At 44.8% G+C, this 15,018-nt stretch overlaps 2 long non-coding RNA genes and 1 pseudogene across 5 annotated transcripts; 2 read left to right on the forward strand and 1 right to left on the reverse strand.

Annotated features, from left to right (window-relative positions):
- The first annotated feature begins 1,314 nt into the window (after positions 1-1,314).
- On the forward strand, positions 1,315-7,557 carry LOC147822175 (uncharacterized). Of its 2 annotated transcripts, none has more exons than XR_015445992.1 (5): positions 1,315-1,414; positions 1,562-1,760; positions 3,089-3,168; positions 3,832-3,912; positions 4,367-7,557. It is a non-coding gene; the product is annotated as an uncharacterized LOC147822175 (long non-coding RNA). The 2 variants fall into 2 exon arrangements; XR_015445993.1 differs by having other exon boundaries at positions 4,382-7,557.
- Positions 6,400-12,076, reverse strand: LOC101717130 (uncharacterized). Of its 3 annotated transcripts, none has more exons than XR_002387235.2 (4): positions 11,941-12,076; positions 11,727-11,844; positions 10,139-11,406; positions 6,400-8,454 (listed from the first exon to the last, which is right to left on the reverse strand). It is a non-coding gene; the product is annotated as an uncharacterized LOC101717130 (long non-coding RNA). The 3 variants fall into 3 exon arrangements; XR_015445991.1 differs by having other exon boundaries at positions 6,400-8,150; positions 8,398-11,406; XR_015445990.1 differs by having other exon boundaries at positions 6,400-8,150; positions 8,262-11,406.
- Positions 12,077-13,449: 1,373 nt separating this feature from the next.
- Positions 13,450-14,581, forward strand: LOC110344551 (molybdopterin synthase catalytic subunit pseudogene; annotated as a pseudogene).
- Positions 14,582-15,018: the final 437 nt, after the last annotated feature.

Genomic DNA, 15,018 nt, shown 5'->3' on the forward strand with positions numbered 1-15,018 from the left:
GAAAGGTTCCTTTTTTGATTCCATGTACTGCGTCCTAGAATGAATCTTCCCACATAGACCCTAAGAACAAGCCCCTTAGGGACCCAGGCTATGAATAAGACCGGGGAGGGCACCTGCAGGGCAGGCAGACACCGGCTCGGCCTCTGCATTCTACGCACACCAGGCCGCAGCGTGTGACCGCAGATGAACACCATGTGTCCCGTTTTGTATTTAAAAATGTGTACTCCATTTCTAACATACAAACTAATAAACACTTCCATAAAATCCAGAGTGCTGGTTCCTAAAATAGAAAATAGAAGAGGAAATGAAATCAGAATAGCGGAGATATCTGCACATTCATGTTGATTGAAATGCTGCCTGTAATAGCTAAGACATAGACGGCCTTGTTGCCCATTAGCTGGATAAAGAAAATGTGGAATAAATGCACTGTAGAACCCTAGTCAGCCTCAAAGAGTGAAATTCTATTGTTTGCTGCAAAATGGATGGAACCAGAAGACATTATGTTCAACAAAATAAGCCAATGACAGAAAAACAAATTTATGTTCTCACCCATTTTTGAAAGCTGGAGAAAAGTTTATCTGAAAGTAGAACAGTGATCCCTAGAGGCTAGGCACGGGAGAGGAAGAGGGAGAAAAGAAAGAGGCAAAGTGGGTACCCAGAGACAGTGAGAAGCAAGCCCTACTGTGTTCCCCGTGCAGTGGGTGACTACAGAGAGTGCCCAACGGCACTGAATATAAAGAAGTCACTAGGCCAGGAAACACTTCTTCCCCTGACTTCACCAGTGCAGGCCAGATGCCTGTGCTGGGCCAACACACTGTACCCCACCAATGTGTACGATTATCACATGCCAACACAAATTTAAATTTAAAAATAAAATAAATAAGGCAGAAGGTGCTCCCAGTGTCCATGCACAACCCTGCAGGGCAGGAATGGACAGTGTCTGTCCCTGGAGAGGGTCTCAGCTTCCCATTTGGGGCCAGGTCCCACCTGGCCCCGCCCACCCACTAATCCCACTTTTCAAGCTGCAGAAACCAAGGGAACCTGATGGACAAATTCTTGCTGGGGTCTGAAAAGCTATGATTTTTGTTCCCCCATTAACCAAAAAAAAAAAAAAAATTAGGGTCTTTTAGACCTGGCCTCAAAGTGGGACTAAACTTTAATCTTGGGAACTCAACCTAAGGTCACAGCTCCCAAGCAGAGACACCAGTGTGTCTTCCAATGATCACCGAGCAAACCTCCCCCTCTCTACCAATCACAGAGGGGTCACTTGGTTCACATGTTGCAAAACCCAATCAGAGACATTTCCTTTTATGTGTCTCAGGCCAACTAACAATGAAAAATTCCTTTCTCACCAAGACTCTATCAAACCGGAAGAGAGACATCTTCAACCATTTGAAAGCTTCTGTATGCTTTGGTAAGCACAACTGGTACCAGAATAGCTAGGTGGTTGAGAGTACCTTTGTAAACTCACCTTAAAAATTTAATAGTTTTAGAATTTAGGATAGAAAAGCCCAAGAAGTTCTGAGGTTGATTAATACTTGGATTTGGTGCTCATGCTCAGGTTTTGCTCAGGGAAGCACAGACGGGAGGAATAGAGTACAAGGGAGTTGGATGAGATTCGATGCAGGCTCAGGTGGCAGCAGCCTCCTGGAGCCATCAAGACTGGCGTAGAGAAGACAGGAAAGAGGCCGCGGAAAAAAGGAGCAGCCTGCAATCACCTGTCCCTGTCACCTTGGATTTCGTGCCACATGCATGACCAGGTGAGCCTCCACAAGCAGTAATACATCTGCCTGGACCAGGATTCAGGGCCCCGAAGGGTTAATCTTCAGGAGCTGTGGGCGCTGTAGACAGAACCCCGGGCCAATGAGAGGAGCCTGCAGGTACTGCATGCATGAGCCACGCAAATACCTTTTTACATGTCAGCTAGATTCTCCAGAGTGCTAACATTTTGCAAAATCTGTGTACGTTTTTTGTACTTACATGGTACTTTGCGGAAGTGTTGACCCTATGCTGACCTCCGGAGTGCTAGGATATGCCTGCTCTTTAGCTTCCCTCTTCTAAATCGAGTGCAAATTTCTCCTGTGGGCATTCTTCATCAGGAAATACAGAAGAAAGCAAATTCAGAGAAAAATGGTCTCGCCTTAATTAAATCGACATGGTGCAAACCTGGCAGTAATGAGACAGGTTTCTGGACTTGAATATTAATAATGGAAGCTAGTCTGGCAAGCGCAAGGTCGTGAGTTCGATTCCTGTTACAGGGGGAAAAATCAAATAGTGGAAGCGAGTGCGCTGTTTCATTCATTCGTCCATTCACACACTCTTTGCTTCAACTAACAAACACTGAGTATCCATTATTAGGGATTGGCTGGACACCAGTGAGCAAAACCGGGTCGTGGTTCTTTTGGAGCCCACACGGGCTTTCTTCTGGTTATTGGCTTCCAGGGTTGCTTCCCGCCTCATCGATTTCTCTGCAAGTTCCCACAGTGATACTTTTCAAACATGGGATCATGTCGCTCCTTGCTCTCCGCTTCCCAACAGTTTCTGTTCGGCTAAGGAGAGCACCCCATGTCCTCACCGAGGCCTGGGAGCCTCCATGTCCAGTCCCTGGCCACGCCATGCCATGGATCTCTTTTCCTCCTGTCCCCTCAGGCCTCCTCCACACCAGCCTGCACTCCACTCTGTGCTTCTTGCATTTCCTCTGCTGCATGAAGCAGGCCCCTTCTCCACTCACACAGCCCCTCTGCCGGGAACCCCCTCCCAGCCAGGTCTCCCAGTACCCAGCCTCATTTCATCTCTGTCTCCCCAGGTGTCACCTCCTGAACAAGATCTTCTCTGTCCCCCTCCACTGAACCTGCTTACCAGCTTCATTCTTCTTTATGACACGTATTCTATACGTCTCCTCCCTTGTGTATCATCATGTATTCCAGGTGGGTGGTGACTTATGGACAGTGACTTTCTCTTGCTGAACTCTGCCCATTCTATTGTTTTATTCCCGTCACAGCATCTGTCACAGCCTAGATCTGACTGATTTAGTCAGATCATTTACTTGCTTATTGCTTGTTTCTCTTCACTGTATGTATGCCCGCAGGAGCCAGGAGGCAGCCTGACTGCTAACTGCAAGTCTGTCGGCCACAGCCTCTGAGACTCCACTCTTATGCAAGAATAAAGGTGGGCTTTTCTCAGAGAGACCTGTTCTAAGCAGCTTTTATGCTCCAGGAAGCAATCGGGGCAATAAATGGATTCCAGTGCAGTGAGTCTGAAGTATTTCAAAGTTCTTCCTCGCCAAGCATTCTACACATGTGACAGACTGACACCATGCACCTCATAACATGGTGCTTTAAGAACACATCACTCTTGTAGTTTTTCTGTCCATATGTTTAACCTGGATCTAATCAGGAGAAAGCAATCAGAAAGCAAAGCCAAACTGAGAGTCATTCTACAAAGCAACTGCCCTGTGCTCTTCTAAACCATCAATGTCAGAAGACAGAAAAGGGCTACAGAACTATTCTAGAAAAAAGGGGTGATGCAACCTATGAGCATGGATCCTGGATAAGAAAATTAACTGCCTTAAACAGAATTTTAAGGAGCAAGTGGGGAGACTTGAATAGTAATATATTGCTGTATTATATAGCATGCTAGACAATTCTATATAGTATAAGAACATTGTATCAATGTTAGATTATTTGAACTTGATGGTCACATGTGCTGGGTAAGAGGATTCCCCTCACTCTTAGGAGCTACATGGTGGCGTTTTTAGGAATAAAGGGAAATCTTTGCAATTTACTCTCAAATGGTTCAGCAGAAAAATAATGTCTGTGTTTTATGCCACAGCATGGCTGAAGGGTCCAAGAGAGAGAATGGCAGAGGATGAAACAAAGAAAGAAAGACAAAGAGATACAAAGCTGGTGCCAGGTGGGGCTTTCCTCTTGATGAGAGAGAAAGATGGCCAGGCAACTGCAGCCTTTTATTTATGTGTAGAGATAAGGGAAGTGCAGGGGGAGATGGAGGGCTGGTCTGTAACCAGAACCGGGAGAGTAGCTAAGCTTTGCAGATCACTGTGCTTGGATGGTTTTATGGGGAATGGATAGGGGGAAGACAGTCTCCTTCTCGGCCAGGCCTTGCTCTGTCACGCCCTCTTGTCACCTGTTCTCCTCCCATGAGGCCCTGCCTCACCCTCGGGAAGCGGCAAGTTAGGCCTGGGCATAGTGACCTACAGCACAGCGCTCCCACCAGTTATACACTATGCATGTTGCACAATTTATCCATTTAAAAAAAGAGAGGTAACTGGCAAAATGTTAGCAATCTGAAGCATCCAGGTGAAGGGTATGAAGGTATATATGGTGCTACTCTTCCAACTTTTCTATAGTTTGAAATTTTCCAGGGGAGAAGTCGAAATGTTTTTGCAAAGCGCCACAGTGCCTGGAAAATACATATGGCCATGAGGTGCACCCCAGTGCCCCAGGATGGAGTCCCAGCTCAGCTAACAGCAGGAACGGAGTGGAGGTGAAAGAGGCTCGAATCCTCCTGGCCCGGACCACCAAGCCCAGGCTCAGAATGGAACACACATCCCAAGAGAAGTCTTTGAAGAAAACATGCAAACAACTGAATAAAAAGCAAAACATTCAGACAAACAAGTTCATGCTGCTTCTGGTTTGGACATACACTGCCAGTAACTGGGAACCCAAATTCACAAGAGAGTTATTGACAAATTCCAAGCAGAGAAGCTGGTGCCTGGGAAGTATTAATTTACATCCACTCAATGGGTTTCCATAGTCACTCAGGACCTGTAAATTTCTCACTCAGTAGCAAACTGTCCCCTCCCCTCCCAGGCTTACCTCTTGATGCATGCATTCTTTCACCTTTGACTCCACCACGATGAACTTCCTTCAATTCCTAAAAGCAGCTCTTCTCTCGCATGCCTGTATAGAACAATATCCCCAAAGCACCATTAGAGACAGACCAGCTGGAGGGTTTTGTTTGGCTTAACTTCCAATCCACCCTGCACATGCCGGCAACCCTGATGGACCACTACTTTGCAGTGTGTGTCCTGCACAATGTCCTCGTAAGCCCCAGATCACCCAGTCTGGTCTACACCGTGATCAGAGGGTGTAGACAACTCTGCTGAGAAATGATCACACACTGGGGTGTTGAGAGAATGGCAGACTGCTACGCAAGATTCCAGCACTGAATTTGTGCTACGTCTTGATGTGTGCTTCACCTGTGGGCGAGGAAGAACTAGAGAAATACAGAGCTAGAGATCCTCAGCTGCCTTTCTTATGTAGCAAACTCATATTTGCTATCAGATCTCAGCTTAGCCCTCACCTTCTCCAGGAAGCTTCCCTCACTTCACTTACTTCTACATCAGAGCTCCTCAAAGTGTGGTCTACAGAAAAGTCTGCACCCAAAATCCCTGGTGGCACTCTTCAAAAAAGTAGTTTCTGGACCCCAGCATAAATATACTTTATCTACATCTCTGAGGAGCAGGGGGACAGGCATCTATAGCTGAATAGATTTCCCGGGAATGGTAAAGTACATATGACAGTAACATGTGACAGTTTTGCTGTATATGCGGTATGCTTAAAGACCACAATAGGGCGTCACACACTTAAAAGTGTGTCATGAGGGTAGAGCTCATGGATGTGTTCTTACTACAATAAAATAAGCCACCTCAAACCCATCTCAGGGAAGAGTGGCTTTGAGTTTCCTAAGGAACCTTGAAGAGCCATTTCACTGTCAGACCAGCTGAGTCAGGAGCTTGTAAGGCATCATATTCAAAGCTGTGTGCATGAGATTTTGTGTGATTTAGATCTAAGACCTCATTCCAGATCCTCAGGTTCATGCCTGCTCACATCCACTGGATTGGCTCCCATTTACTCTGAGCTCTTCTGTGAACTCGATGCCCCTGCTTCCACCTTGGTTAAAGTCAAACTTGAACCGGAAAGTCCTGAAGCTCCCTGGCCTCTCTGAACCCTGCTTCCTTCAGTAGGTCAGTGATCACTCTGCACACACCCTGTTTCTTCCCAAGCCCTGTCGAGCTGTTGAGTAGTTGAGGAGAGCAGCAGTCAGCCAGTAAGGGCAGGAGGGACCCTGTGGCTGAGTCCTTGTGCTTGGCAGTGGTCTCCCACCCAAGCCACTGCTGCAGGCTGTGGCAGGAGTGAGCTGGCTGGCAGGGAGCTGCACAGACCAAGTAGAATCCTGAGAAATAATCCACTCTCCCAGACCCCAGCTTCACTGCACTCCCGGCATCTGAACCCAAAGAAATCGATTCCTAATGCTCCAAACTGGAACTCACAAACCCCAAACCTTTATCACTGTCCTGAAAAATGCAAACCTATGCAGAAGGTGCTGATGGTGGTAAAAGAATAAAACAAAGCCAAAATGAGAAGAGAGAAGACAAAATAAGTAATAAAACATTTTTTAATTATGAAAGATTTTCATAAACTTTGTCAAATCTCATCTTTGTCAAGTCTCATCGTTGACCATTCACGCTCCAGCCCTCGTGTGAGAAATAAATGACCCCCGGCGTGGCTGAATTGAGTTGCTCTTCAGAGGACCCATTCTCATTCCGTCACTCGCAGAGGCAGCATCCACCCGAACTCCAAGTTGAGGTATTCACTGCGCCAAGGCCGATTGATGCTACTCTAAGGTGAACATGTTCGCGGCTAATATATGCTATTATTTGCAGGTTGCATTCTGCATCCAACTTTCTGCAATTTGCTTTTTTTGTGAGGGTTGGGTTTTTCGGTAGTTTGTTTGTTCGTTCGTTTTGAGGTAAGGTCTTCCTAAGTCTCTAAGTTGCCTGAGCTAGGCTCTGTAATTTGCTTTTAATTCAGCATTATCCCTTGATGGTATTACCTTGCTGGCACTTAGAGCTCCAATTCATTTATTTTAACTTTGGCATAATATCCCACTGAACGCCTTTAATCTCAACTTACTTAACCATTACCCTGTCGCTGGGTCTTCAAACGGCTTCTTTCTTTTACTGTCTCAAATCATCCGCCCTCGACATTCCCGTGCCTGCCCCTCGCGCGTTCCCAGGTCAGCTCCTCCTGGTCAGAGGGAATCGCGCGCATGCGCAGTCTCACCTTTTATGTTCTTCCCCTGCTGGATTGCTCTCCACAAGGGTTTCAGCACATGTTTTTCCCACCGGTGATCCATGGGAGCTCCCACTGCTGTATATGATTTTACTCCACAATTTCGGCTCATACAAAACTCTTAATGAGCAATTTTAATTTATGAGGAAAAAGTAAAACTATATAAACTGATGATCAACAGTAGCATAACTGTATCCCAAATCCCGTATTCACATAAGATATTTACATTTTGTATAAAAACACCTGAGATAGAAGACTAGCCTTCTAACAATACGTCAACATGGTATTACTAATGGTCATTTTAAAAAATAGGTACCATACTATTATTCAGATATGATTATTATAATAGCACTCTAGAAGAGCAAAGAACTTTCCCATTGCTTATTAGTTACTCTGCCAAGCAAAGGGACTGTTGTCTCCATATACGTGTATTGAGTACACATCCAGGGAAGGTAAATTATTTCCACGGTTTCAGAAAAGCTAAAGGCACAATCGACCTCATGCTCAAAAAAACTATTTTTCAGAACAAAACAAAAATACTATTTTTCCAGCACAATATCCAAGCCATAGTATGGTCATATTCTGGTCCAATACTTAGCGTCACACAGTAAAAGCAACTTGAGTTTGCTGTATGATTGTGTATCCTGGTGCCACCATGTCCTGGCTGTGTGCCCTGTGGTGAGCTGTGGAGCCTCTGAGACTCAGTTTCCTCATCTGTCAAAGGAGCCCCTGGCACAGTGCGTGGCACATCACTGACCTTTAACAAGTGGCACTTGCTTCTCCTCTTGTGCACCCGGTGACCCTGCCTCCTTGTTCCACCCACCTGGTTTTGCCCTCTGTTTCCTGCCCACTGGCACTGACATAGGGTGTTCTTCCCCTCACTATGGTTCCAGACCCAGTTCAGGATGAAACACTCTGCCACCCACACCCCAGTGACCACAGTGACCTGGAGAAAATGATTGCCCAAAAACACTCATTGACCCTGCTCAGGATGAACCAGGCTCCCAGCTGGAGAACATCCATTGTCAGAGATTCCAGCTGGCCTCAGGCCATCACCTGCAGAAGAAAAACAAACTGTCACTACCATTCAAAGGTCACAGGAAAGCTCAGGTGCTGATCCTGTTTCTTCACAAGTCCCCTGCAGCAATGTTCACAAAATCTGCTCACTCTTGTTTTATGAGTGTATCCAAGGGATCAATGCCACATGTAGGAGGGCTGGGCTTGTTTGTTCTGGATTCACTCCGCTGGAACTCGGTATAGATACGGTCACATTCAACTGCAGCTCTGAGTGGGCTTCACTCACCTTGGGTCTCTTCATTTCAGGAGCTCTTCCATCCCTAAGGTTTGTGTTGGGGCTTTGCTGTTAGTGTAATAGAAAGGAAAATGGGTAAGGGAAACCAAGGAACATTTATAGAGTAGCACCAATGAGTCTCTCTGCCAAGATGGTTAATCCTCACATTAGCTCATTAGGGTCAGTGTTATATCCTCATTTTGCTCAAAGAAGTCAAGTACAGTGCCAAAGGCCATAGCTAGTAAGCAAAGTTCCAGGGATTTGTCCCCAAGTCCACATGACACAAAGCCCAGGGTTGTGACCACAGGGACAGGCATCTCAGTAGGAGTTGACTGTGGACTGGGTTCTCACAAGAGGGAAAAAAGGAGGAGGAGGAGGAGGGGGATCCAATACACATAACCCTATGAAATCTTGACCCTTGAGGTTCAGACCCAGATAGGAGTCACAGTACAAGAAGCAAAATCAATCATTAAAAATTTTCTTTATAAATCAAGATTTTTATACAGATTTTTCCACCACAATGAAGTGGTATGTAATCGCACTTCTTTAAAATCCTTCTTTACTTCTGCTTCAATATTTTCACAAAACTCTGCTGTTTCTGGACCTCTTTCTACAACATTTATAGACCTTCTACTCCCACTGTTTCCTATTCCTAAATCCTGCTTCCTCTATCTCTTCACTTCTATTTTTGGAGATTCATTTTGAAGTTCAATCTCAGTCCTTCTATTACGTTGGTTCATTTGCCCGCTGTAACTCTCAAATCCAGTTCCTCTTAGTGGTATCTCCAGTCTTGCAGCACAACAGGCTAAGATTACCTCTAAATTCACCCATGTATTCAATGAACACTTTTTGCTTATTTGCTGTGACCCAAGCACTGTCATAACTGCTGAGAACACCACACCAGCTCTGGGTTCTCAGACCGTACCCCGCATGACCATCTCCCCAGTGCTGGTTGGGTCCCCTCCCCAGTGTCTGATTTGGCCCATGGAAGGTTGGGCGGGCCCCACAATCTGCATCTCTAACAAGTTCCCAGTGACACTGATACCAATGATTGTCAAACACATTTCTGAACTGTGGCTCCTAAAAAGTACAACAAACATCTGTTCTCATGAAAATGATATTGTAGTTAGGAAAAATATAGAAGATAAAGAAAACATGTATATCAAATACACTGTCAGGTAGCAAAAGTGTCCTGAAGAATAACAACAAAGGGAAGAGGGTAGGAGAGAAGTACCTGAATATCAGGGGTTAGAATGTTCAAGAATCTAAGCAGGATGAAAACTGACCTTCCAGGCAGAAACAAGCAGATAAGGAAACAGTAGAATGAGGTAACAGAATTGGGAAATCTAAGCTAGGAATTAAAGGTTTGCATAGGTTGGGAAAAAGTTTCTCCCTAAGCTTCCACAGTTAGGAAGTTGCCAGTCTAGGACTTGAACAAATCTCTATCTAAACCAAGGTCCTTGACTTTGACCACTCTGCTCACCTTCAGCTCTAGATTTTTCAAGTGGGTACTCAATGCATATTAGAAAATGAAGAAATAAAACTGCACAGGTTCTTAAACATATAAAATGTATGATGTAGATATATCCATAGAAGGTTTATAGGCATTTCAATTCATTACAGAACTATATGTGTGAATCAGTTTATTTCCTTAAAAACTAATAAGCCATTTCCAACTTTCCAAAATTGCATTAGATTCAGGCTGTGATAAACTGTAAGATTACCTAAAGATTTCCACTCCCAGGGTACGCACCATATATAAGGCCCTCCTTTGAGTGTGGGCAGAATCTGTGATAGTAGTCACTCCCTTGAATAGGTTATATGGTATGATTATTGTATTACACCAAATGAGAGTTCATCATGGTCAACTAAGATGAATGTAGAAGCCAAAGACACGCTCCTGCTGGCCAGGAGGGAAGGAGACATCCAAGCCAAGCCGTGAGCTTCCTACACAGTGCTCAGCAGGGAACTGTGGCACCCCCTAGCGGCAGGGGTCAGCTGCTGCCAGAAGAAGGTTCTCAATTCTCCACACAGCAATTCATAGACAATACAAAAGGAAAAAGAACTGATCAATTATTGGAAAAATCTAGAGATGAAGGTGAACAGAGTGGTCTAAGAGACACACTAAGCCTGTAAATTGGGGCCTGGGCCCATGCTTTTCACCAGTCAGTTGTGCTTCCTGCCACAGAGCTCCATCCTCAAGGAAGCAGCCATCTTAGTGGGCAGCAGAGCTCAAACTCAAACACAAGTGAATGGTTTGTGTTCTCACACAGCCACCCCTGGATGAGTACCCTGAGAGACAGCAGGAATACACATCCTGGAGCATCCATCTTGAAGATGCCCCAAGACGACAGAAACACCCAGCTCCAGTTCATAAAATGCCCCTCCCCTTGAGACCCACACTCTATTTCTTTGAATGTGTGCTTTAAAATTTCTGCCTAATAAATCCCTTCATACCTCTTACTGTTGTGTCCTGAAAGTTCTTTCATGGCAACAGGAGTCCGCAAACTGGCAACTTAATTCTACAGGTAGGGTGGCTCTTGGTTCCTTGTCATGGTGGGAACCTCCTCAGACACTGTCCAGGGACAAATCCATCCTGGAAAAGTTCACCCATCCCTAATGTCTGCTCTGAGTATCACAGGCCTGGCCTGGGTAGAGAACAGTCATGGCTGACAAAGTCTATTTTACAATTCTCACTGCTGCTATTTCACCCACACATCTCAAACTGTTTTTCACAGAAACTACTTCTGCCAGAAAGTAATACATCTCTTAAAAATTCTTATGCTCAGAAAACTTTTTATCAAAACTGCAATGAACAGTAAATTTGGTTTATCCATTTCAATACTCCCAAGGTCTTTAATATAGTGTGATGTCCCAGGTAAATCTTAAAGAGAGCTGTAAAGTACAGAGATTTGCATCAGGGAAGAATAACTGGGAAGGGACTGACCATGCCAAGATGACTGTCATCTTATTACACTATGGAGCAGTCTGCATTCCAGCAAGATCCAGTTCCGCAGCAACCTGAGGGAACAGGAAGTCAAATAGCTTCTGAATTCCCTCAGGCAGCCCATCCTCCAGGGGCAGCACTTTTTGGAGCTGGGATACAAAGATGCAGGGAATCCACAGGGATGCGGGGGGGGGGGGGGGCAGGAGAAGCAACAGGGATGGGCAAGCGGAAAGAGCAAGAGCTGAGCACCCAGGTATGAAGGCAGGGGATCCTCCGGCAGGACCAGCCATCCTCACCCACATCTTCCTGCCGCTGCATCCCCTCCCCGGCAGCCTTCTTTCCCGCCTGCCTCCCCCGTCTCTGGCTCCCTCTGGAGCTCACCACGCATGCTCACCCCCCTCTGCTTGCTCCTTGCCACCTTCTTCCAGAAGATCCCTGCAGACGTCGCTATGGCTTATTCCCTCTGTCCGTCTTGGCCCCTAGACAAACGTCACCTCTTCAAGACGGTCCTCCTGAGGTAGAATGGGGACAAGGAAATCGTGACTCAAAAACTGCACTTTAGGAAGACTGCAACTTCAGGAACCAGTGAAGTTACCCGGGAGACGCACATCAGTATTCCTTTGGATCCCTTCCCTACCAGACTCATCACACCCGAATTCCTTAGGAATACTAAAAGTCCATAAACTGGCTTAAATTAAGAAAACAGGACACCAACCAGCACAACCTTTCTGTGATAGTCTATAGCACTGACAGTCTAACTGCTATTTATTCCATATGCTAATGATTCTGGGTGTGGACAAAGAAAAACAGACAATTGGTGTTATTTCACAAAACCCAAAGCTGGAGGAGCGCCAGACCCTGACCATCTGAAATAAAGTCCAACTCCACCACCTGCTGGCGACTTCAGATAGTACATTTGGTGTCTGAGCTAGACCCAAGGCAAATAAAGCCAGGCAGGTACAAGCCCAGGTGACGAGAGCCACTGTTTCCTTGGTCTTGCATTTGCTGCGTGCCAGGGGTCTGCAGTTGTGCAATTTGTGTGTATGGACACCGTTACTCCATGCTTCCAGTGGGAAACTGAGTGCAGGGAATTTGAGCACCTGGCTTCAAGTCATCCATCAAAAAGGAATGGAGACAGGACTCAAACCAGATAATCTGCTCGAGTCCCTGCTCTGAATCTCCACACTACGCTGACTCAAAAAATGGAAAAATAGGGCCGGTAATTTAGCTCAGTGGTTCTGCCACCTGCTTCGAAAGTGCAAGGACCCAAGTTCAATCCCCAGTACCACCAAAAAAAAAAAAAATCCCACCAAAAAATGGAAAATAGCCAGAAGAGGTGCCAACCAAATTATATTTCCCTTAATTAACCCACTCCTCCAAGAAACACTCCTCTAGAATATGCTTTGGGTACAACCTTTCCGTCCTGTTCATAAGGAAAAAAACGAGGACACAGAGAGGTAAGTGGCTTACCCAAGGCAACACAGCAGGTGGGTGGCAGGTCAGAGAGGGTACCTGGCCACCTTCAGCCACACCGGTATCAGCAGCATTTTCTGAGGGACCACGAATTCTCGCAGCTAGGCTGGGCACCCTGGGAAAAGCAAATGGTGAATGTTCCCCCAAACCAGGAGGCCACACATTACCGGGCCGTGGCTTGTGAGGAACCAGGCCACAGCGGTGGGTGGGTGAGTGACTCCATCTGCATTTCCAACCGGTCCCTGTCACTGGCATTACATTCAGAGCAGCAGTGACATTAGCTTCTCATAGGACCACAGAGCCTACTTGGAGTCGTGCGTGAGAGGAATGAAGTTCTTTGCTTCTTATGAGAATCTGCTCCCCAAACCATGCTTCTGTCCGCAGTCCCTGGAAAAACGATTGTCCTCAAAACCAGTCCTTGGCACCAAAATATTGGAGTCCACTGCTCTAAACAATTAGGGGCTCTTATATTTGGGGATTATGATTCTAGAAACAATGCATTAACTTGTTTTTTAAAATAGCATCGAGGACTCCTCCTTTTTCTATTTCATCCCTTTAAAAGCTATTTTCTAGGCCTCTGCAGTTGTAGTTCGGCCTCGGGGTCGCGGGCGGGATGGTACCCAGCTGCAGGTTGAAGTACTGTACTTTGCAAAAAGTGCTGAAATAGCGGGAGTTCGTTCAGAGACCATTTCTGTGCCACAGGAAATAAAAGCGTTGCAGCTTTGGAAAGAGATAGAAACTTGACATCCTGGATTGGCTGATATTAAAAATCAGGTGATATTTGCTGTTCGTCACGAGTATGTCGAGCTGGGAGATCAGCTCCTCCAGCTGCAACCAGGAGACGAAATTGCCATTATCCCCCCAATTAGTGGAGGATAATGCTTTTCAGCCATGTAGGAAAAATATGGACGAAGCTGAAGAGAAATCTAAAGACATAATAAAATGCACTGCCGAGAAACTTTCAGTAGATGAAGTCTCACAGTTGGTGATTTCTCCAGTGTGTGGTGCAGTGTCCTTATTTGTAGGGACTACAAGAAATAACTTTGAAGGGAAAAAAGTCATTAGTTTAGAATATGAAGCATATATACCAATGGCGGAAAATGAGATCAGAAAAATTTGTAGTGACATTAGGCAGAAATGGCCGGTAAAACACATAGCAGTGTTCCATAGACTTGGCTTGGTTCCAGTGTCAGAAGCAAGCATAATTATTGCTGTGTCCTCGGCCCACAGGGCTGCGTCTCTAGCAGCTGTGAGTTATGCCATTGGCACTTTAAAAGCCAAAGTGCCCATATGGAAAAAGGAAATATATGAAGAATCATCATCATCATGGAAAAGAAACAAAGAATGTTTTGGGGCAACCAGTGATTAATCACATATTTTAGAGCATTAAATCTTAAATTTAGCAAATTTTCATTCTTGATAATCTTTTGATTTTTCTTCTACAGAAAAGATAGTTTCCTGAAGCACAATCTCTTAGGTTTTACCAATGGATCAAGTAGAAGAAAAAAGAAGGAAAAATAAATGGTTTTGGGGATCTAAGAACTAGAGATGGGGAAGAAATGAGATCATTTAACTGTGAGGAAAGATGTCTGTGGTAGACATACCCTTCCATGATTAATTTCTAATTATGACTCAATTCATATTAAAGTGAGGCCCCTCCTCACTAACTTTAACTGTTTCAGGGAAGCCTCTTTGTCTGCTAGCCCCAGTGCATTGATAGTGTTATCATCAGGGACGCATTGTAGAAACGTTGGGAGAACTGAAAAGTCACTGTCAGACAATTTCGCTATTGTGTTTTTTATACATTTTCAGAACTTACATATTAAAAATACCTAACTCCATGATTTAGTGATAAACCTAAAATATGGAAACTTCTAATATTTTACTCTATGATTGTACCATCATACTTGTTGTATTTTATTAGTTATTATCAGTAGACAAGTCAGCATAAAATTGTTAAGAAACTAACAACAACATGGTTTGTGCTAAAATGTTACTTAATGTTTAAAATTTAACATGACTGTTAAAGGAAATTACATTAGGGAAATTAATATTAGAGAAATTACATGATTTCTAAAGTATTTGAGGGTATTTTTCTGGATACTAATGCAACCTTATCATTAGTGAAGTCATAAAAAATTTTCTGTAAGATTTTTATACTAAATGATACAGTTTTTGCTTGATCAGCCTATATACTCCCTTGATAGATTTGA

This window comes from Heterocephalus glaber, unplaced genomic scaffold (assembly GCF_053883595.1).
Source record: "Heterocephalus glaber isolate CG9 unplaced genomic scaffold, H.glaber_assembly_v1.0 deba00001673, whole genome shotgun sequence".
Classification (NCBI taxonomy): Eukaryota; Metazoa; Chordata; class Mammalia; order Rodentia; family Bathyergidae; genus Heterocephalus; species Heterocephalus glaber.